This window comes from Uloborus diversus, chromosome 1 (genome assembly GCF_026930045.1).
Source record: "Uloborus diversus isolate 005 chromosome 1, Udiv.v.3.1, whole genome shotgun sequence".
In the NCBI taxonomy this organism is placed as follows: domain Eukaryota; kingdom Metazoa; phylum Arthropoda; class Arachnida; order Araneae; family Uloboridae; genus Uloborus; species Uloborus diversus.
In genome coordinates, this window is record NC_072731.1 from 246,075,611 (window position 1) to 246,100,099 (window position 24,489).

A 24,489-nucleotide genomic window follows, 5' to 3' on the forward strand; every position below is an offset into this window, starting at 1 on the left:
TTTTTACTTTAAAAGAATATTATCATTGAATTTTCTTTTTTGACATTTATTTTCCACAGAAAATAATTTCCACAGAAAATAAATGTTTATTACTTTATTACTTACAAAGTAAAATGTTTTGTAAGTAAAATAACTAAAGTTTATTTTAACATTTTGTCAGAAGGTATCGTGAGTTGAAAATCACATTTTTTAAAGTAAATGAGCTGATGTGTGCATAACATGACTTCCTTTTACATCAATTTAATGTTATTTCCCCATTATTGCAATTTTAATGTGATTCAATAGTTAACTCTCTAAATATCACCAACAATGGCCAAATTAAAACCAGTTTTTTTTTTTAAATCGCCAAATTTGTCGCTAAGTTGGCGACAAAACTTGGCGATCAAAATACTGGCGATACATCGCCAAGTGTCAGCCAAGTGTCAGCCAATTAAAACACCACTTGAGTTTGCATCGCGATTAAGAATGATTTCCCCAAAAAGGGTGCAAAAGAGCCCTTTAGAAGCATCAAAAGAAGAGGTACACAACTAGACCCCACTAAGAGTCTACGTACCGAATTTCAACTTTGTAGGACATACCGTTCGTGAGTTATGCGACATAAATGCGTATATACGCACATACATACATACGTACATACAGACGTCACGAGAAAACTCGTTGTAATTAACTCGGGAAACGTCAAAATGGATATTTCGGGCGTCTATATGTTTTTAGGTACATATATACGTGTGATCGGGTCGAAAAAAAAAAAACTCAACATTCATTTGGAGGTGAGCAAAATGGAAATTAAGGCCGATTTTTGAGCGAAAATTTTTTTGCGAATACAATACTTCCTTTTTTGTAAAAGGAAGTAAAAACGGTTCAGATTTATATACAATCACAATGCTTAAAACATTCGGTCAAGTTTAAATTATTTCATCCTAAACATAGCTTATACACTTCCTATTGCTGTTGACAAACATTTGTTTTGAAATCCTCTCAAAGGAAAAAGAAAATTACGCAAAAAAGATCACACTTTCACTTACTGTAAAATAACTTATTTTTCTCTGTTTTAGTGAGATGAGTAATCGCGAAAATTTAAGCCTCGTGAAACAATTTTCTTCATATAAAATCCGCGAAATTTTCAGTTCACGAATACCGATATCTTAATTTTCGTGAAAACTACGGTTAGCGAAAATTTGTGCTTTTACAGTGTTCGAGTACATCTTGTAAAATACACAGCTTTCAGCATACTTTTTATCATATTTTGAAAGAATAAAATTTGTCTAACCTGCTCCTTTTCTCCACGAAACTTGTCTGCATAAATTAAATAAAATTAGGTTAAACTATAGAAACAGCAAACAACATTGGGCGTGGTTGCATAGTATCCGGTACAAGTCATTGTTATACACGTCATTAATTATCGACACACATGTGCTTCTTGAATGTCATTAAATTTTGATGCCTCGTTTCCTTGTTCTTCATTAATTTTCCTCGCGTTCCCTACTTATTTAAAAAGTGTCAAAGACTAGATTTCAATTGTAAACAAATATTTGACTTGCGTACGCAAGATTGTGATAAAATTGGAGCAAATCGGCAACCAATTATCTAAGACCAATTCCACGGCATCAGACTCAATCAAGTTTTCACTAAAAGCCTACAAAGACTTCAAATATGTCAAATACCCTTTTTATTGATGAGCTTTGAGAAAAATATGGACTCGACTTTTCTATATTGATGTCACATTTTCTAGCCCAGTAACGAATGTACCTCATAAGATACGTCTGTAACCAAGCAAAAAAAAAAAAAAAATTTGAATTTTGACTTCTTGAATTCAAATTATGTTTTTCGCAATAACGAGTGTGTGTTGTGTGTGGGAGAGGGGTATGTGTGTTTGAGTGTAGGCGTGAGTGTTGTGTGTGTGGGGGGTATGTGTGTTTGAGTGTAGGCGTATGTGTGTGTGTGCAGGCATGAGTGTGTGGGTAGTTGTGTGCAGGTGTGTGTAGATGTCTGTATGTATGCGTGTGTGTGTATGTGTTGGTGTATGTGTATGTATGTGTAGGTATATGTATGTATATGTGTGTGTAGGTGCGTGTATGTATGCGCGTGTGTGTAGGACATGGATGCAACCTGGAGACGGCTTTCGCTATAGGAGCAGCATCGTGAGGATCCGGTCGACGGTGGTCCTGGCAGATGGTGCTGGCGGGAAAATAAAATGATAGCACATCAAAACAGTCAAGTGAAAGCAATAAGCAATCGTGATTGCTCAAAAAAAAAAAAAAAAAAAAAAAAAAAAAAAAACTAATAATAATAATAATTTGAATTTTGTCATCTTGAATTCAAATTATGTTTTTCGCAATCACGAGTGTGTGTATGTAGGCGTGTGTGTTTGTGCGGGGGATACGTGTGTTTGTGTGTAGAGGGTATGTGTGTGTAAGCATGTGTGTTTGTGTCTGTGTGCAGGAATGAGCCTGTGGGTAGTTGTATGTATGTGTATGTATGTGTGTGAATGTGTTTGTGTGCGTAGGTGTATATATGTATATGTGTGTGTGTAGGTGCGTGTATGTATGCAAGTGTAAGATATTGACGCAACCTGGAGATGGCTTTCGCTATAGGAGCAGCATCGTGAGGAACCGGTCGACGGTGATGCTGCAGAGGGTGCTGGCGGGAAAATAAAATGATAGCACATCAAAACAGTCAAATGAAAGCAATAAGCAATCGTGATTGCTCAAAAAAAAAAAAAAAAAAAATGCTGTTTCTGAAAATCGTCAAAAATTGCATTTTTTAGAAGTTAAGTCCATGTTCCTCAAAAAATTCAAGCATCAAAAGAAGGATTTAACGTATTCGAAGTCGTTGCAGGCAGTTTTGAGTAACAATTGATGCTGTTATTAAAACAGAATTCCTCCCAGTTCAATTTCTATCAAATTAAACAGTCAAAAGTTATATCTATAGAAAAAAGTAAAGTGTTGAACTTACAAACATATATATTACTTTTTATTTGCATATATTTGTTCAATACATTCAAAAATCCATGTATCGTTCGATACCCTAAAAAGTACAATGAATGTTTTAACAAGGACATCAAGTACCATCACAAATTTTTTGTTTTCAATCACTCGTTTTCTAGTTCTAAAACTCCATTTGCTTTTAGTACAAAATTGTATAAAATTTATAGACTGAAACATCATGTGTGCCACTAAGAAAGAACACATTGGAGGCTTTTTTTTTCTTTTTCTTTTTATAGAGATTTGCAGAAAAGTATATATTCTTCAAATCGGGTGTAGATCGTATAATTATTCTATCTAATCTTGTCTCGTAATTCTATTTTACGTTTATTGAATTTTACTGTTAAAAACTCACCAAGAATCGGCAGCGTTCAATAATGAATATCTCAACATCGAAAAAGTTACTGTTTCATGTACTTGCACTTTATCCCAAACCGAAAATTTCGTAGATATTGTTCATGGGCAATCAAGAGGCCTAATATCATATTAGAGATCAAGGGCATTTCGAGCCTAAATTTTTGGGAGGGGAGAAAGTTTAAATTTACAAAATAAAACTCCGAATCTTACCGAATTAATAAAATTGTCATACATATCTATATCTAGTTAAAAGAGCAATTAGGCTTCATTTAAAAAAAAAAGATAAAAACAACTGAAGTTTTGCAATACTATCTCCAGATTTTCCGAGTCATTTGTCCAAATTTACCGAATAAGAATTTTTTCGGAGGTCATAGGAGCCGTTCATCAAAGCGTCTCTTTCGGAGACAAACTCTTAAAATTAACAAGGCAGAGAACAAGACATTTTTGGCGTTTGAGGAAAGTTGCATTAAAAAAATAAAAAAAACTTGCGTTCAGAAAAATCTTCCGTCCAAGAAATTTACAAGCCTTGTACTTAAAACACATACAAAAAAAAAAGTTCAATCGGATGCTGATGAAAAAACTTCTTTTCTTCTTTTCCCATGCCAGGAATCTACATCTGAAAATTAGAAAACAAGCTCAAAGAAGAAGAAAACCGGGAACAAGACAAAGGAGGAAGCAACGGGGCACCGCGAAACCTCATTACCATGATCCTGAACAAGGATGTGTTCCTCGGGAGAAAGAAATGGAAAAATAAGTTCGGAAGGTCGCTTGACCTCACCTTCTGGGGGCCTTGACCCTTCCGAATCTCCATTTCATTCCTTACTTTCACTTCCAAGCGAATCTTGTTTATGCAGTCATCTTCGAAATGACGTGATCACTTCCACCCGCATTGAATCTTCCTTGATTGAAATGAGCATAAAATTACACAATGAATAAGCGAGTGTGTAATCACGAGGCATCATGTGCATTATGGATCTTCAGAAATGAGCGGAAGAAAAAAAACTGCTCGTTAAAGAATTATGTGCTTGACTGCTCATTTATTCTTTTTTTCTTTTGTTGACATAAATGGTTTACTTACATCTAGGCAAATGATAAATAAGTAGATTCGTGAGAGTGTAATGGTCAAAACGACATGCGTTGATCCCGGCTTAATAGCAAAACTTCTTAAATATATAGGTTTGATGTAATAGGCATAATTTAATCATACAGATCAAGAGCAGTTTTGTACTAATAAGCAGTTGGAGTCTAATAACTTGAGTGGATGAAATAAATTATTATAAACACGATATGCAGGGACTGCGAATGATGAGTATTGTAGTTCGACCAGTGAAAAAGTAGTTCGTTATTTTATTTTTTAAATAAGGTTTCAAAAGTCTTTTTCAAAGATAAATTGAGGTAAAGGGGGATTAGAAAGGGGATATAAGTGACAAAATTAAAAATTTGGGGATAACCGTTACTAGAGACGTACCGAGTAGCACTTTGGCCGAGTAGCCGAGTACCGAGTACTCGGCCTTTCACTACTCGGCCGAGTACCGAGTTACCGAGTACTCGGCCTTTCACTACTCGGCCGAGTTACCAAGTACCAATTTTGTTTTAAGAAGAACCACCGACACACATGTGATGAATTTTGAACTTATTGGAATAGTAGTATAGACCTCCTTGTCCATATAATAGTTTTTAAAACTAAATTCCTGCTGAAATTTAATTACGCATTATATTTAAACAATTTTGTTTGTGTCAAAAATTTTACAAGAAAATTATTTTTAAAATTAAAAATAAATAAATAAAAGGTATGATTAATCAAGTTGGAATTAAAACAAATTACATTGAAATCCCTCTAATGCGGACAATTTTTTTTTTTGTCCGCAATAGAGAGGTGTCCGCAGGACAGGAGTTTAATAATGTTATTTGCATTGGAACTGGGGAATTAAAAATTGTCCGCATAAGAGGGGTGTCTGTTAGGAGGGGTTTCACTGTATACCAATCAATTATAGTTCTAGTCCGCCAAACATAAATAATTTTTAAAAGCAGATAAAACAAATGTACAGGAACACTGCAGACACGTGTTTCGCCCCCCCCCCCCGTTACAAGGAACGTCTTTTTCAGTGCATAACATGTGAGCTAAAGAATGTAAAGACATACGACAAAAAAATCCGACTTTTGTCGGATGCCTTTAAATCCACGAGCTCCCATTTTGTGCATTAAAAAAGAAATTCCTTGTAACGCCAAAACACGTGTCTGCAGTGTTCCTGCATTGTGCTTTTAACATTGTTTTATTTAATTTTATTTTTTAAGCAAAGGTATTTTTATATTTTTTATAACTGATTTTTGTTTGTAGCAAAAATCCATTTTTAACATAAAAATTCCATATTTTCTATACTTACCTTTTTTGCATAATTTTTAATAAAAAAGTTTTATTAATTTTGGGGACATAAAAATAAAGATTTATTCCATTGAAGCATTACAAACTTCATTTTTCTCAAAATTTAAATTTGACTTATAAATTTTAATTGTAAATGATTGCAGAATATAATGCTTGCTCTTTTTTTTTTATAAATTTTAGTATCTGCCTTGTACAATATTCAATTTTTTGCAACTACTCGGTATTGGTCGAGTATCTGATCAGAATTTGGCCGAGTACCGAGTACTCGGCAAATTGGCCGAGTAGGCCGAGTACCGAGTAGTTACCGAGTACTCGGTACGTCTCTAACCGTTACAAATGGTAGGTGAACTCTTACTCTGTCTCGGGGCTAGATATACTATACTAATAGCAGCCCTGGTAGGTGCTGCTGTACAGCATGATTTGGAAAAACTTTTCAATGAAAGCCTATCTAGGGCCGGAACTTTAAACGCGTTTTATTCAAAAATTGAAACTGTCCACTTTTGCTTCTCCCTGCCTCAATTGGCAACAGAAACTTTCTTCCTTTCCAGGAATTCTCAACCGCTGGTCCAATCGGGAAAATTTCAACTGTTCCTCAGCTTTTTACCACTCCGCAATAAAATAAAAAGAAAAAATAAATTGTAGGTATCTGATTCAAAAGAAGTTATGATAAAATTCTGCCCGATTTTTTACGTTAGTGTCATAGTTATGGGATCTGTAGAAATCCTAAGTTTTATCATCGATGGTTGGCAACGGTGATAACATTTGTCACTTGTTACGTTTCACATTTTCTTTTGAAGTAATAAACTGAACTGGATTTTTTGAATTGTATTTTATAAGTTTGTTTTGAGGTTTATTTATTACAAGTAAATAAGTACAATAACTGCTTGTTTACAAATACTGTTGTAAGTATCAAATAATACATTCTGATTATCTAGTCAAGTTATTTTGCAGGGAGAAAAGAAAAACACCAGATATGATATATTCTTAAAAAATTTGCCGGTCTGAGGGCAAAATAAGTTGACAAACGCTGTTCGATACCAGCATGAGATGGAAAGGAGGAAAAAATAAAAACTTAAAAACTTTTTCAGAGTTTTTATTCATTCTCAGATTACTGTTACCAACTTATGGATTTACATAAGCATTTGTATATATTTCGCGTAGTTTCGTATGTTAATATGGTACGAGTCCTTTTGTTGACGTGAACCGTATTTTTGGAAAAAGTACGAGACGTTAATAAATTACATAGTTATGAATAAAATGGTACTTAAAAAATTAATGTGGATTTCATTTAAAAATAACTACATAATAAAATAAGATATAATTTTAAAACTTCTATGTGTCGATAGATCGAAGTTTTGAGTTATAATGTATTCTTGGGTGGTTTCATGGGGAAAAGATATTTTAGATGAAAGTTTACCTTTGCTATATAGCCTCGGTAGAAAATGCTATATTCTGGTGTTAATGTTTAAAAGATTTTATTATTTTAAGTCTTTGACGTTCTTGAAAGAATTTCAAACTTGGCCAAAAATAGGGCATAGCTTCTGATGAATTTTAACTTAAAAATCAAGGTTGTATGCAGGGGCGCATCGAACTAAAATTCTTGGAATAGGGAAAATTCCCACTTTGCCGAATGAAATTTCAGTTTTACTGAATGATAAAAAATACGAGTATGCACATATACCATACAGACATAAAATCTAATGAGAAGGAACATTAGAAATCATTTTTAAAAAACATTACAAGAAAAGAAGAATTTCGGTGTTGCAATATTGTCTCCAAAGTTGCCAAATCGTAAGCAAAATTACGACATTTTTGAAAGGTCACAGTGACTTCCAGTGAACTTCCATCAGGGCACCTCTAGTTGTATGTGATTAATTGTGCATTTAATGCATTTAACCAAATTACCATGCGTCATGTAACAGGTGTGGTCGGAGGGAGATCAAAAAGCATTAATGGGTTCCGGGACACAAAAATCGTCAAAGTTTGCAATTTTTTTCATTAATTAAAAAACTTCTCCGTTTTTTTTTTTTTTTCGCTTTAAAAGGACGTTTGAATTTTGCTTCTCTCTTAATTAGAACGAAAGATATAATTATTTTTGTTGCATGTATTTAATATTACATTTAACTTTAAAACTTTAAACGCGTTTTTCTCCACGATGCCATTTTTCCCGATGTTTTGCATTCAAACTCTTATAAGTCAAGAATTGATAAAGTAAAGTAATGAAATTTGGAGTATATCTTTTTCAATCAGATAACTTGAATTTTTATTCAGCAAATTAAAAAAAAAACTTTTGCTTCAAAAATGTAATTTTTTAAAGACAGTATCTTTGAATTTTTGAAATTTTTCTTCAAATATTTTCTATTTTTTATTGCATAAATATTTTTAAATCGCCAAACAAAAATTAAAGCTTAGATATTTCTGCATATTTTTTCAAAAAATTTGAAACTTGACCAAGAATACTTCGAGTTTCAGTAATTTAAAGCAACCCCATTCAAAAAAAAAAAAAAAAAAAAAAAAATTCTTTTTTTTATTTAAATTTAATTATTTAAAATACAGTTTTTTTAATATTTATATTATGATTTTGCTTATTAAATAGATTGTGAATAAATGCAAACAATTTCAAAACTCTAATTTTTTTTTTCTTCCAAAATGTGTCTCGGACTCCCTTAAGCAGTCTTGTCTTCTTGAGGGCTCAATAAAACTGGAAGCAATGAAAATAAAAGGGAAGTAATAAGGAGAAAGAATAAAGTAAAAGGTGAGTATAAAATAAATTTATAGCATGAAAAAAATATTTATAAAAATTTGTTTCAAAACAAAAGTATCACATGTTCAGAGAATAGAAAATTTTGTGTTTGTTAATGGTGGTTGCTGCACTGCGTTTTATTTAAACTCTCCCCAAAAACCTAAAACAAAAACACAACTTTTCCTCTGTGTTTAAAAAAAATAATTACATACATTAATGTAAATAGTACTATTTTTTTATATTATTTCGTGAATGAGTACTAGTTTCACCAATGATTTCGTTTTATTCCTCGGTCATTGTTTATTTTATTATTTTTTAACCTGAAAAAAAAAAATCGCTTTGAAACTTTTTTTTTAAATTGTTTCAAACACGAAAAATTTTTAGTTACATTTCGAGTGGTGTCGCTATGCATAAATAGGAAAAATAAAGAAGTTATTCAGTTTTGTTTAGATTTTTGAAGATTGGTGACAAAATATCCTCAGCAAATGCTAAATTCTCTCTTAAGAGCCAGTTTTTTTAAGGATCAAGCAGGCTGGATAGTTGACGTTTTTGATTTTGCTGAAATTTTTAGGATATGTTCCTAATTTAAAACTACTAAACACGTTTTTTTTTTATTTTTGCAAAAAAAAAAAAATCTTAAAGTTTTGGAGGCCAAAGTTGGACTTGGTTAATTTTTTCAAGAAAAACAAACCGATTTACATGGGGCAATACTTTTTACTTTCAGAGTGAACCGTGGCACTGGCAATTATTTTGTGTTCTATTACATCCTCGATATCTGTTAGTACATAATTAGTTGTGGTTGACTCCTTTCGCAAAGGTCAGGGGTCACTCAAAGTTGTACGAAAAAAGTTTTCTGCAATTTTGACCGTCGAAATCTTTTTGCGCGAACAGTGAGCTACAGCAGTACATATTTCAATAAATACATACCATAGAATAGTATCCAAAAAGAGAAAGATTTGTGTGGCTGACATTTGGCGCACCGAAATATTCGACTCTGAAAATGCAGAAATCACAAAATTACTTGATTTTCATATGGAAAAGGGAAGACGAGATGTTTCAAGAAGTCGCGTGACTAAGCCTAAGAAAATAAGAAATGACAACGTGTGTTGACACATTTTTCAGCGTTACAAGGAACGCCTTTTTCAACGCAAAAGAAATGAGTTTATGGATGAAAAGACATTCGAAAAAAGTGTTTTTTGTCGGTTGCCTTTCATCCATAAGCTAATTTGATTTGAAAAAGGCGTTCCTTATTACGCCGAAACACGTGTCTGCAGCAATCTGCCATTCGTGCCGTTTGACGTTAGTATTTCTTATTTTACTTTTCATTCGCAAGGGTATTTATTTAACTTAGACAAATAGAATTTTCGTTGCATACTGAGTAGTTTATGGACTTAATTTTCAATTTGGTTCCTAGTTTATGTTGTTTTTTGTGACCATTTTAGTTAGTTTATGAAAATTTATTATAATATTGTTACAAATAATAGTAATAAATACTTAAAAGCAGGTAATTGGCATTTTTTCACAAGTGCCGAAAAACACTCTTTGAGCAAAGTTTAGAGTCAAATTATGTAAACTTTGAAACATTAGTCATACGTCTGTTAACTGATTGTGTTTCTATGACAAGAAAGGCTTCTTCTCCAGGTAGTTTCATATCTTTAGACTCTCTTGCAAATGGTGCGCCAAATGTCAGCCACACAAATTTTTCTCTTTTTGGATACTACTCTATGGTATGTATTCACTGAAATATGTACTACTGTGCCTCACTGTTGGCGTAAGAAGATTTCGACGGTCAAAGTCGCAGCAAAAAACTTTTTTTCGTACAGCTTTGATTGACCCCTGAGCTTTGCGAAAGGAGTCAACCACAACTAATTATGTACTAACAGATATCGAGGATGTAGTAGAACATAAAATAATTGCCAGTGCCACGGTTCACTCTTAAAGTAAAAAGCATTGACCTATGTGAATCGATATGTTTTTCTTTAAAAAACGAACTAAATCCAACTTTAACCTCCCAAAACTTTAAGAAAAAATTTTTTTGCAAAAATAAAAAAACACGTGTTTAGTAGTTTTAAATAAGGTACATATCCTGAAAATTTCAGCAAAATCAAAAATGTCAACTATGCAGCCTGCCTGATCCTTAAAAAAACTGGCTCTTAAAAGCCATAGTGGTGTAAAGGTTTTTAAGACTACCGTCATGTATGTGAACAAAATCGCACACATTTTGCACAGTTTAGCTTATTATAAATTTATTAAAGCATAAATATATGTTTATTAAATCATATCTTTCTTGAAAAAAAAAAATCCAAGTCTCATTTTTCACGAAATACTGGTTTTACTTTTAAATATGAGATTAATAGCACATTCCCGTTTGTGTTTCTAATGTTGTTATTAATCTCGCTGAAAACAGCTAAAAGATGTTGTATACACATTAAAAAAAATATTTTATTTCCGTATTTGAATCAATTATTTAATTTACTATCGTGATAGAAAACCAGTAAACAAAGCCGAAAGTACATAGTAGTTTTTCTTAAATGTTTTGTTTCAAACATATGAATGCTAGGTTATTCGAGTTCATATGAAACACGGTAAAGCATATTAATATTTCTCTTTCCTTCAAAAGGCATTGCCCTACGAAAGAGTATTTTGGATTGTAGACAGAAGATAAATAATGATTCGTCTTGAACATAATGAAATAATAAAAATGTTACAAGAATCTTGGGAAGCGAGAAGTATAGATTATTCGCATGAAAACGTTTAGTTTTATTATTTTTTGCCATTAAATTAAATAAATCAGTGTTCTAATTTGAACGTTTTTTGGAAAAAGAACTGAACTGTTATATTCTTGCTAATGACCGTTTTGAGACATGAAAGAAGTGCTCGGTAAAATAATTTCGATACACTAAGAGAAAAGAAGATGCTACTGTATTAAACAAAACTTGTAACAAAATAGGGGAACAAGGGGCAAAGTGAAAAGGTGAAATATTTACTCTGCTTTTAGCTCCATCTATCTGGTATTATTTTAACTATGTGGTACCATATGTAGTCTATTCCAAACGGGTGAAAAATACCTCGGAAGATTAAAGCTTAAAGCATTTGGTAATATAGGCAGTTTTAAAAAGTTGGTACTCATATTGTAATATTTTGCTGTCAGCCAAAAATTATTTTTGTTACTATAAAATGATAAAGTTCTTGTTATTAACATTTTAAATATTAATTGAAACCTCTTAATATTCAATACAGTATTAATTTAGTTTACATTAAGTTTATTTGAATTTTAAATAAATTGTACAATTAGTCAAGTACATGCTGTGAAAAGTGGATGGGGCAAAGTGAAAATGTGTGTTTCATTTAATCAATCAATCATTTTATATAAATCACTAACATTTTCATTTTTTAATTAATTCATTTACATTCCTTCACTTAGTTATTCACTTATTTATTCATTCATTCACTTATTTTCTTATTCATTCATTTTTTTACTCGTTCATTTTTTTCTTCATATATTGATTTATTCATTGAATTATTCGTTTATTGTTTCACCATCTTTTCATTTATTCATTCAACCTTTTATTTACTGATTCTTTTGATCAAAAACACATTTTATAATCGAAGAAAAAATATTTGATTAGAAAAATATTTTAATTTTCACTTTGCCCAATGAAAAAAAAAAGTGAAAATTTTCTACTTTTTTTGAAGACTCAAATTAACTGCCAAAAATAAAAAGTACTGTTTCAACACAAGTTTTATTATAAAATACAATGTTCTTTGTGTACTGTAATTTTCAAAACAAATTTCCGATTTGTTCATTTAAAAAAAAAATCCGTCATCTTAACCGTTTCACTTTGCCTCACATTCCCCTACTCATGAAAACGAATTTTGTAAACTTCAATTTATAATCTTGTGAACTGAAAAAATATCGTTTATTATAAAACTAGAAAGTCGCTCGTCAAGGTATGACGAGTGAAAATCACTTCTACATTTGAACGAAGCCATTGCTTGTGTGGTGATATTTTGATAGTTGAAATTGTAACCCTAACTCCAGTGGATTAACCCTTAACTCCAGTAGATAGCGTTCATTGTTGACCATTTTTTCGTTTCTTCCTTCCCCTGAAATGACTCAGTCTTACCAGTAAAACAGTTAAGTGACCGGATCGAGTTCAGCCTTGTTACGATAAAGCCTTTCCCTGCATGTTAAATATTACCAAAACATATTATCAGATTATCATGCAGTGGCGCGAGTTTCATTGTTGAAATACGCGGGTTACTCGATCATCGGCTATTAATTAGCAATATTGTTGCAAATAAATCAATAATAAACCGAATTAACTTAAATAATTTCTTATTTAAATGTTTTCTTTTTTGTTAAGTAAGAAGTCGGAACAGAATCATCCAATTGCCATATGCTTTTCAAAACTTATCGTCTGCTTACATTTAATTTTATGATACTTTGTTTTCTAATATGTTTTGGCAATAGTTTCATTATTGTTTTTAGGATATTAATGGGATAAAAGTGTGTAATGAGTTTTGGAAGGTTTATTCTTTTTTTGAAGTGATATAAATTATATTGATGAGTTTTTATGATGGGTAGTGGTTTATTACTTTCTTCTATATCTAATATATAGAAGAAAGTATTGGATTCGTGCAAATTTTCGAATTTCGAATTTTGAAGGATTCGAACGTTTTGAGATGTGCTGAGTCCATTTCGACTATTTTTGGAAAATGTCTGTCTGTGTATGTGTGTGTATGTGTGTCACGTCTGTGTGTGACCAGTTTTTTGTGGCCGCTCTACAGCAAAAACTACCGCATGAAATGGAACGAAACTTGGTACACATATGTGCCCCTATGTGAACTTGTGCCCATTGGTTTTTGGCGCGAATTCCTCCAAGGGGGGTGGAGCAATGGGACGTTTTTTGAGTTACGCGTGATTGCTATTCCTCAGGAAGTAACTGGCGGAATCAAACAAAATTTGGTCCATATGTTGCCAGTAACAGGAACAGGTGCTGATTCAATTATGGTGTGAATAACTCAAACGGAGGTTGAGCTATAGAACGTTTTTTGTCGTCAATTGTGACTGCTGTATCTCAAGAAATAATGAACGGAATGAAAGAAAAATTTATCGGCAAGTAGCCCTTAGTGGGTATAAAAGCTGATTTTATTTTGGTGTCAACAGCTAAAAAGGGGGTAGCGCAATCGCCCGTTCTTTTTTTCCATTGTGAGTGCCCTATCTCAAAACGTAATGCTACGTTCTGGTTGAAATTTAGAATATATGTGAATCCATATGTAAACAGGCTTTGGTTCAATTTTGGCGCCAATCGCGCCAAGAGGTGCTGATTTATTTTTATTATCATTATTTTTTAGCGAATAAAAATAGCTTTATTAGTGCAACAATAAGAAAGATAAATTGTAATAGATTATCGTCTGCTTATTTCTCGAGATTTTAATTGTATGGAAATGATCGGAAATATTATTTCAATGATTTAAAATTTTTAACTGTTGCCATCTTATGTTTGTTAACAAATAAAATATTTGTAATTAATTCAAGCAAGGCTTTTAAAATAACTTTCAATTTTCGCTCTTTGCTTTACTTTTGCAATAATGCAGACATTGGGATGGTAGTCAAGTTTTTTCATGTGTAATTTTGTTTTTGTTGGGAATATTGCTTCCTCGTCAAGCATGGGGAGGGATCAGAAAAAAAAAGAAAAATATAGAAGAAAGTTTCGTGATGGCCACAACATAATAGTTATTAATGTTAAGAGTTTTTAAATAAGAGTAAGAGTTATTACAAGACTTTAAAGAGTTTTTTGAGGTGATGTTGGAAAATTAGTTCTAACAAACTGCATTTCTCAGGAGCATTTGTATATTCCGGTATTTCTTGAAATTATGGTTCTAATTGATGGTTTATGTGTAAAAACGATCATTAAAGACTTTTCAGGTATTTAAAAAAGTTATTCCGTAGTTGAAAGTAATTTTTTTTATAAAGAAATCTTTGAGTAATGTATTAATTTTATCCTTTTTCTTTCCCTTTTTTTATATTTTTCGTTTTTTTTCTTTCTCAAACACAAATTAAAATTTTACTAAAACGGGTATACGTGATACAAATCACAATTGAAGACTGAATAAGCGAAGTTGTGACACGCTAGAAAAATAATCAATTTTCTACATACGTGACTCAATAACTCCTTTATAATTCTACGAAGATATGAGTTTCGGAAGTCTCCCGAACGAAGATAAAATCGTTCGAAGATCGACCATGTCGACTACAGCAGCAAATTTTAAATATTTCGGACTTGCTCGAAAAGGATCATTAAAATTTTTTACATCCGATTTTGTACAGCTCGTCAAACTTCATTATGGATGCTATTATGTACTATTTACATTATTTCTTGTTATATCATTTGAGACAGTGAGAAGCAAAGGGATGTATAAGTTGACTTTTTAAAGTTTTGAGTGAAACGTGTTTAAAGTTCAGATCATACAAAAGCATTCATTGATTTTTTTTTTTTTTTGAAATCCTGCTTTACAGCAGCACCTTACCAGAGCTACTAATACCATCTCTTGCCCTGAAACACAGGAGACGTTCGCCTACCATTTGTACTGATTGTCCCAAAATGTTTAATTTTGGCATTTATGTTCCATTGCTTCTTACTGCCTCAATCGGGTTGTTTCTTTCAGTCAAAAGTAGTACTTTTTGTCACACAAATTGATAGAATAAGCAAAAATAATAATAATAATAATAATAATAACATGGACTCAGAAAATACTTTCCTTTTCCCAACAGTTATTTTTTAATTAATTTTTTAAAATGTCCGATTCTTCAAACAAGGCGTGGTTTTGTGACGTCACAAATGACTCACTATGGCGCATCTTTCTACCGCATTTCCACGTCATGATAATTCAAGAAGCGAATTACAATTGCGCTCTACCCTTGCTATCAACCATATCGTTACCAATACACGCGAGTAAAGATGCGAATTAAATATTTTGGACCGTGAATGGCAACACTGAATGGCATTTCATCATTTGTGATGTCATCGGCAGAAGCCGTAAACAATGAAAGAGCACCGATTTTAGTAATTTTTTAAAAATATTAAACTTAAAGAAATTTTTAAAAAAATGGTCAGATCCTATGTTTTAAGCATATTCTTTCAGAAAAAAATACTTTTAAAATTTTGGAAACGACCCCATTGTTCTCTCTTGTTTTAACGGTTAAATCAGGCTGTAAATCCACCTTAGTGTTAATTTTCGTTTAAAATAATTATGATAGACTGTTTCGATTGGTAAACAGAGTGAAGTAGCTTTCGTCACTTAAAATGATGTCAGAACTTTTCTACCTTCAATGAATGTGAAAGTTAATTTTCCCATTGACGTTTCACTTTTCCAGTGGAATTCAAAATGATTACAAATTCCTTCGGTGTTTGAAGTATTAATCAACCTTGCACGTTTCTCAAGGATTGCGGTGTGCTGATGATGAGACTTGAAGGTCGGACGCCGTTGGAAAAGTGGAAAATCTATTTTTTCTGCATAAAAACTTAATATTTCGTACTAAAAGGGAAACATTAAAACTTTCATATTGCAATAATAGGAGCAATAAAATGCATAATATATTCATGATTACATTATTATATGGTCTTGAGTGAAAATGAGCAATTAGTAGTCGAAAGAAGGTCTAGAAAGTGAGCAAAATGAGTGCAAGATTTTTCTAAAAATCCAGTGACGTCATATATCTAATAGATAATCACTACTGGTGTTCGAAGAAACATTTTTAAGGGGGGGGGGAATATGTTATAGTGGTTTAGGGTGGAACTGCTATGTTGATTCCCTATTTCAAAAGTAAAAGCTTTACTGGGACAGAAGTCGCAATGTAAGCTATTATGCGCATAATTACGATTGCGAACTTTTGAATAGAGTCAGATAAAGATGACACACACACACACAAAAGGTGAAGCAGAAAAGGGGAGAGACTTTCCATAATTGAAAATATTTCAGTCGGCTAATTTTGTGAAAGCTAAAGCCCTTCAGCACACCTTTGCTATATGCACCCATGTAGAGGAATATCAAGAGAGACTAAGAAATGCTCCCCGAAGCTCAAAGTTTCCCTTTTTGACCATCTTGTTTCACGGTATTTTTATTTGTAATTTACTGAATTAGCGAAAGCATTATTTTTGGTCTTGAAACTCTTATAGGGGAAAGGCTCCGTAAGCTGATTTGCATCTAGAAAAATTTCTGTATATAAATTTTGATTCAGTAGGAAAATTTGGAAAAAAAAAAAGTTGTACTGTTTGACCATGGATTGTATGTAATTCGGCAATCTGCCAAGTAAAGACGATTCCATCTGACTGAATCTAGCAGGGGAGAAGGGAAAGTAACGATGGGATTTTTATGCACGCCTTTTATAATGTCACTAGTACCTTATTCACTTATTGCATTCTCAAAAATAAAATAGGGGAAACAAAAATAGTTACCATGGAAACAAAAAGAAAAAATATTTTCATTTCGATCAGGAACGTAAAAGCAAAAGGGTAAGCTTAAAACTTCGTTGTGAATAAATAAATCAATTAATTTTTGCCGTAAGAATATGGACCGAATATACTTTAGATTTAAAATACGCTGCTGGGAGCAAATTTTCATTTTTACAAAACTAAGGCTAAATAATAGAGATGCAAAAGTGCACATCTAAAACAAACCAACTAACAGCCCTATGAAATAATAGATACAGTCCATTCCTGCCTATAAACTGGATATTAGTCTTTCCATGTAATAGATGGTCAGACAGCATGTTAAGGAGATCAACCAGTTGACTCTTAACTACATAATGTCACATTGTTTTAAACATACTCACAAGCCCAAAGGAATGAAACTTCTAATTGAATAGACAAGAACTCCAAATGCATTAGCTGAGAATGGTTTTTTTCTTACCTGTAAGCATAAAGTAAAGAATTAATAAGCAATAAAATCAGTCATGAACAGTTACATACAAAATACAAAGGATGAGTCAATGATTTATGTTATAAGTATGTAAAACAAGAATTTTTTTCCGTATCTTTAGAGTAAATAAAACTAAGAAATTGAAAGGGGCTAAAACATTAAAAATCACGAAAGAAAACATCACCTACTTTAAACAAATGAATACAAAAAAAAAGCTATTTATGAAACATAGCTTTACAAATTACCATTGCCAATAGGGATGGGCCTTGTCGTTTTGTTTTTAATTTTTTTTAATGATCCGTTCATCCGATGATCGTTCTTTTTTTTACCCGTTCATTAAACTCGTTTATTTGAACGACGTCTTTCATTTTAAAAAGTTGTGGGTGATCTCTCTGCAAGAGTAACTCACGTAATGTTGAAAATGTTTCTTTCTATTGCTACCATTAATATTCTTTCAAGGAAAGTCAACTAAAATTAGCTAACAGTGTAAAAATGTCGAAAAAACACATGATCAAAAAGTTTTATTTAGGTTTAGATGTATAAAGCAATTATAGTTAATTTTAGAACATATTTCTCGGTGACTGAGTGATTAAGATATCTGTTTTCCATTTCAAAAGTCTCAGTTTGCTTAAAGCTTGGAACAAATTTAAATACATTTTATTTCATAAAAATTTTACAAATAAAATTGACGTGACGCCAGAAAATGAGCAAAATTTATCTTTAGCAAAATTGATCTTTAAAATATAACGAATACCGTCCTCTATACGACATTCAGTGCTACAAAAATTGAAATACAAATAAAAGAAAAAAATATGAACTTACGTTAAATAGTGCATTAATTCTAAATCAAAATATCGTATTTCCGAGGGTTTTTTTTTCTAATGGCAGATTGAAGGGCAACTGTAGTTATAAAAAGCAAACATAGAAGCAGGAACAAAGGACAAAAATAAAGAAGAATACAACAAAAATGAAACTACGGTAAGTCTGATCGTTCATCATGTACCGAGCTCTCTCAACATTTCTCCCACAAGTGTCCCTGAGTAAAGGTGTTGTTCGGTGAAAATAAAACAGAAGAAGATTTTGAATGTGTAAAAAATGAAAGTAATATCAAAAGATTTAAAAAAAATCTTTACTAATAATAAAACTGAAAGTCTCTCTGTCTGGATCTCTGTCAAGATCTCTCTCTGTCCGGATCTCTGTCTGGATATCTGTGACGCGCATAGCGCCTAGACCGTTCTGCCGATTTTCATGAAATTCGACACAGAATTAGTTTGTAGCATGGGGGTGTGCACATCGAAGCGATTTTTTCAAAAATTCGATGTGGTTCTTTTTCTGTTCCAATTTTAAGAACAAAATTATCATAAGATGGACGAGTAAATTACGAAATTATTATAACGTGGAACCGTAGCATTTGCACAAGCCAATTGGTGAGATACGAAATTATCATAACGTGGAACCGTAACAGGGGTACAAGCCAATTGGCGAGAAAATTCACCATACATTATTTGTAAATATACAGGCGAACCAAAAGACCTTTTAATTTTTCATTGCGTGCAAAGCCGTGCGGGTACCACTAGTTAAAAAATAAAAGGAGAAACAGAAAGAACTATAAAATAGATACCGTCGTATAAAAGATCGGTAGTTCATTTTTTAGGAGAGCTCATTGCACCATCCATTTTAAAGATTTTGTCAATTAGACCCGCTCGTTCATGAACGACACATCCCTAATTCCTAAATAATGGAAATGAGTTCTCTTTTCATTCTCATCGTCTTTTATAATTAATTAATCAGTTTGAATATGGTTTTTATTTTTACTTAACCTATGAATTATGTAACACATGCCTTTCTTTTTGAACACAGATGGACAATTCCCAGCTGATGGGAATTGTCCATCTGTGATGGACAATTCCGGCTGATGACCCTTTTTCGACTGGATCTAAAGACTGGGCGGGCCCATGTGTCGTAGGTTGAGCATTGCTGCTATATAGTACATAAGATGCTTCTGTTTTATCACACAACAATGAAAATGTTTGAAAAAAAATATTTATGTCAATTGGGGCAGTTAGTTCGTTGTCTGTTTCTGTTATAGATCAAATATTGGTCAGTTATGCAGATAAATTGTTTTTACGTTATGTTAAATGTATGAGGTAGTGTGAAGCAAAAGGGATGTAAATGCCAAAATTGAAAATTTGGGAATAACCTATACAGATAGTTATGTGAACATCTCTTCCGTTTTCGGGAGAGGAGTAGGAGATAGTACTAGTAGCCCTGGTAGGTGCTGATATATAGCATGATTCAGAAAAAAATTCAATGAAAGGGACCTAGGACCTACCTAGGACCGGAACGTTAAACGCATTTTACTCAAAACTTGAAAATCTCTACTTACATCCCTTTGATTCTCACTGACTAATGTGACTAAACAAATTTTGCTTATTAATTACTTATACACCCCTTTTACATGAAGCATATTTTTCATAATGAGTTATCAGTTATTTTGGATGCAATAGACATAAATAAAAAGGTATGTCGAAACAATGGAACGTGTTAGTTTGTCATGGCAAACTTTTTTTTGATCATTAATGATATTAATTACTTAAAAAAAAATAACTACCTTCACTTCATTCTTGATGTCATACGCAGTGAATAGTTAAAGTTCGAATGAATATTTATTTATTTTTTTTTTTTCAAAAGCAGTAAGACCATTTTTTTGGTAGTCTGTTACGGCGGAATTCCGCACATGTCGGCGGACTACAAAGAGCTGACTGCACACAGGTCTTCTAGGACAATTTCAAACTGGACATCTATTCACCATCTTTCAGAAAAAACTTTTCCTTTATTATGTGAATGAAACACATTTAGTTTTCGATTTTAAGAAAAAACATTTAAAAAAAAACGTTTAACGTAATTTCGCAATAAATAAGCGTTTTAAATTATCAATTTCCAAGATCAAAACCGAAATAGAAAAGATTAGCATGGCGCCTGAACGAGGATTACTCGTAAAATCGTGACAAGTTTCACATTTTTTATGTTTAGTCTTGAGAAAAGAAGAGTCAGAGGGGAACATGTATCAGTTGCTTAAATTCATCAAAATGAAGGATGCTAATGAGTTTAATTTTTGCATAGAAGGCAGAACAGGAGGTCATTGTTTTAAGCTGTTCAAAGCTCTGGCTAATCTATAAATTAGGAAAAATTACTACTTCGGTAGGGTTGTAGGCATTTGAAACAGCTTCCCGTAAGAGGCTGCAATTAGCAAAGGGGTAGATAACTTTAAGAGGGCCATTGATCTTCACTGAAGACTGATAAAGTAACTACGACCATCGGATTATCTGGGCCGAAAGCCTGTTGATGAGTTTACTTTTGTTTTTATAACTTTACAGAAAATCGCTGTGGTGGGGGATGCGAATCCTTGCCGTCGATTAATGCGAGAAAACGAATACAGTGGATCCTCAAACATTTTTAGCGGATTAGTGATTTTTACTGGAACGCCGAAGGTATGTTTTGATGAAAGGTGTTATTCTATTTTTTTTTTTTACTGAATATAAGTTAATCAGGATTAAATGTTGTCGGAATGCCGCTCCGGTACTGTTTTTCTCGGAAAATAAAATACCCTTTCACCAGTGGTGTAGCTAAGAGGAAGGTCCATGGGGTCTGCACCCTCCAGAAATGAGAAAGAAAATTCAAAAGAGCTGATGTGTGCATCACATGACTTCCTTTTACTCCAATTTAATGTCATTTTCTCGTTATTGGCAGTTTTAATGTGATTCAATAGTTTACTCTCTAAATATCACCAACAGTAGCCAAATTAAAACCAGATTTAAAAGTTCCAAATTTAAAAAAAAAATAAATAAATTTAAAAAAAAATCGCCAAATTTGTCGCCAAGTTGGCGACAAAACTTGGCGACCGAGAAACTGGCGAGATATCGCCAAGTGTCCGCCAAATTATAACACCACGTGAGTTTACATCGAAATTAACAATGATTTCCCCGCAGAAAGGGGTAAAAGATCCCCTTTAGAGCATACGAATGCGACCAAAAAGGAAGGTGCACAACTAGACCCCACTAGGAGTCTACGTACCAAATTAACTTTCTAGGACATTCCGTTCTTGAGTTATGCGACATACATACAAACATACGTACATACAGACGTAACGAGAAAATTCGTTGTAATTAACTCGGGGATCGTCAAAATGGATATTTCGTGTGTCTGTACGTTCCTAGGCACATATTCACGTGTGGTCGGGTTGAAAAAAAAAAAACTCAACATTCATTTGGGGATGAGCAAAATGGAAATTAAGGCCGATTTTGGGGTGAAAATTTTTTCGCGAATACAATACTTCCTTTTTTGTAAAAGGAAGTAAAAAAGAAATGACAAATTTTTCACGCATAATTCATTCACAAGCAAAATTGGATTTGAGGACATACGTTATTGAGCTAATTTTCTTTTGTTTCTTTTCTTGTTTTTTTAACGCTTGCTCTTTTTATAACCCCCTTCAAAATGAAATCCTGGCTACGCCACGGCCTTTCACATTACGTGGTCGCGATTTATTTCTCATTGGTGTTCCGGTACTGGAAGCACTTAAAAAAATTTACGAATTCCCTCTTTCGGTCTATTGTGTTTCAATAATACAATTTTGAGGATAAACTGCTAGTTCAAGGGATGGGGGGAAAGTGTTCTTTTGTACAGTTTGACTCCAACAATCCCATCTCATATGACTCATCGAAGTGCACGGCTCATGATCGAGGACACATGACGTCATCTTGAAATGTTTATTTTAAAAATATTGCTTTGGAATCGCCTTTCACCGAAGTTGATACCGCTTTTCTTATTTTCACAAGTTATGGCATTGAATGAACGGACCCGATGTCGTCACGACAACTTTTGTGTTTGAGGTCCTCAACAGTGAGGTCGATCGGCGTCCGCTGCGCATAAACTAGGTTAAACAAATAATTTCTCACCGCGAATAAAAGCTCGCCTCACTTACCAAGTTTACTTAGAAAAGTCATTTCGGCATTTTTTTTTTCTGCACCTTTTTTCAACGTTCCGCCATGCATGGAAGATTTTCGAGGTTCTTCCTTTACGGAGATACAGAACCGATTTGCGAAATGGCTTGACTGCTGTGCTTATAGTATTCCCCACTGTTTTCGAAACAAAACAAGAGGTTGAGGGAAGTATCTATGCATCGATTAATAGAAAACAAAATTGATCTTTCACAAATCATGCTTTTTTCAGTAACAATAACAGTGGTTTTAGCAGGAGCCAGTGGCGCACACAAGGAAGGGGTCCAGGGGGTCCGGACCCCTCCCATAGGTCTTGCTTCCCCCCCCCCCGATTGATTATGATTCTATTTATTTCGTACATAGAATAATTTCAAACAAAGGTAACAATACTTTCAGTTGTAATATGTGAAAAAATAAAATTCTCATGTTAAAATATTTTTAAAAATGTTGTGCACTTTTCCTATAACGAATTGCTTGTAAGAAGCAGAGTGGTGATTATAAATGAATACACTGCAATAACCATGTTTTCAGTTTTGTAATTACAGATTAAAATGAGATTCTATGAACTTGAATCCATTTTTCATATATGAGAAAAATGAAAGCATACATTAGTTTGCTCTCTGGTTATTTAAGTATTTTCATTTAAAAATGCTAATTTAATTTCAATAATTTATTTTTACTGTTCTTCGTTCCCGATAATCGATAAAATCAAGCCAATATGTTTGACGGCATATTGGGGTATGATATGAAAATGAGGCTCTCGGCATTGGACCCACCCCTTGTAAAATTCCTGTGTGCGCCACTGCCAGGAGCGCATCCAGAAACGTTTCGAAATTTTCACCTTAGACTCCCTATTAATGCCGAAAAAAAAACACTTATGACTTCCCCCTTCCGGCAACGAATCCCCTCCAAAATTAGAAGTTGGACTTGCTTTTAGACATCATATGTTTTTAAGAAAAGTTTCTCTCCAATGCATTTTTCTTTCAACTCATTAATGCACCTTTAAAAATGTTAAATATTGAGAATCAAGCTTTCAAATTTAATAGAAAACTTTTTTTTTCGTCTTCGGAGATCAGAGATTGCAGTAATAAAAACTAAATTTAGCGTGTAAAGGGAATAAAATACAATGTAAGAAGGCCTTAAAATGAGCACAGAAAAAGGTTATATTACTGACACTTAGTATTGTGAGAGGGAAGGGGGATGCCGTACCCGAGCTGTTTCTTTTCTCATTGAAAAATAATGAAAATGTGAAGTAAATTTATTTCAAACCACCTATTCCTTTTGTGGAGTCCCCCCCCCCTCCCCGTCCTCCAAACTCCTTGATGAGTTCTTCCAAATATGTTTTTCCAACTACAGCGCTTCTGATACCGATAATTTATGCGAACGAAAACAGAAGAGACCATTTTACAGAGATTCATATTGCAATTATCAAGTTTAAGCATTGCTTTCGGGAATTTCCTTATCGCCAAAATATTATATTCTGAATCTTATTTTTGATGTTTCTTTCACATTTTGCCAATTTTACAATCTACTGCCAAGTCGGTGACAAAACCTTGGCTATGCATTGCAAATTAGTCACCAGTTTATGACTTCTTTTAAGCCTGCTTTAAAATTAATAATGATTTGCCAACAAAAGCGTGTAAAGGAACCTTTTGAAGCATTGAATTGCGACCAAAAAAAGAGGTGCTTTACTGAACTCCACTCAAAGTCTACATAAAAATTTTAAACTTTCTACGGCATACCGTTTTTGAATTATGCGAGATATACACAAGCATCACGAGAAAACTCGTTCTAATCAACTCTGGAATGATCAGAATGAACATTTAATTTGTTCATACGTTTGTGGGTACATTTTCCAAAAAAAAAAAGTCAAAATTCATTGAGGGTAGGTAACATGGAAGTTAAGCAAAAAGTTTAGACAAAGGTTGCAATATTTTATTGAAATAATTTATTTTACATCACATTTCTAGGAAGGCTCAAGGTTACCCTAAAGATTGGCAGGGTACAGATTTTTAAAAATCAAAAATTAGTTTACGTCACAAGAAATAAATTGCGTTTTGAACGTAGCTTAACAGCCAAAAATATAAATGTCAAAAATTC

The 24,489-nt window shown here is 32.9% G+C and overlaps 1 protein-coding gene and 1 pseudogene across 1 annotated transcript in view; one reads left to right on the plus strand and one right to left on the minus strand.

The window, feature by feature from the left end:
* The window catches only part of LOC129226469 (uncharacterized), a 177,495-nt gene that overhangs the window by 62,728 nt on the left and 90,278 nt on the right, over positions 1 to 24,489 (minus strand). The gene's annotated exons all lie outside the window — the stretch shown is intronic.
* Positions 20,320 to 20,416, plus strand: LOC129234692 (U6 spliceosomal RNA; annotated as a pseudogene).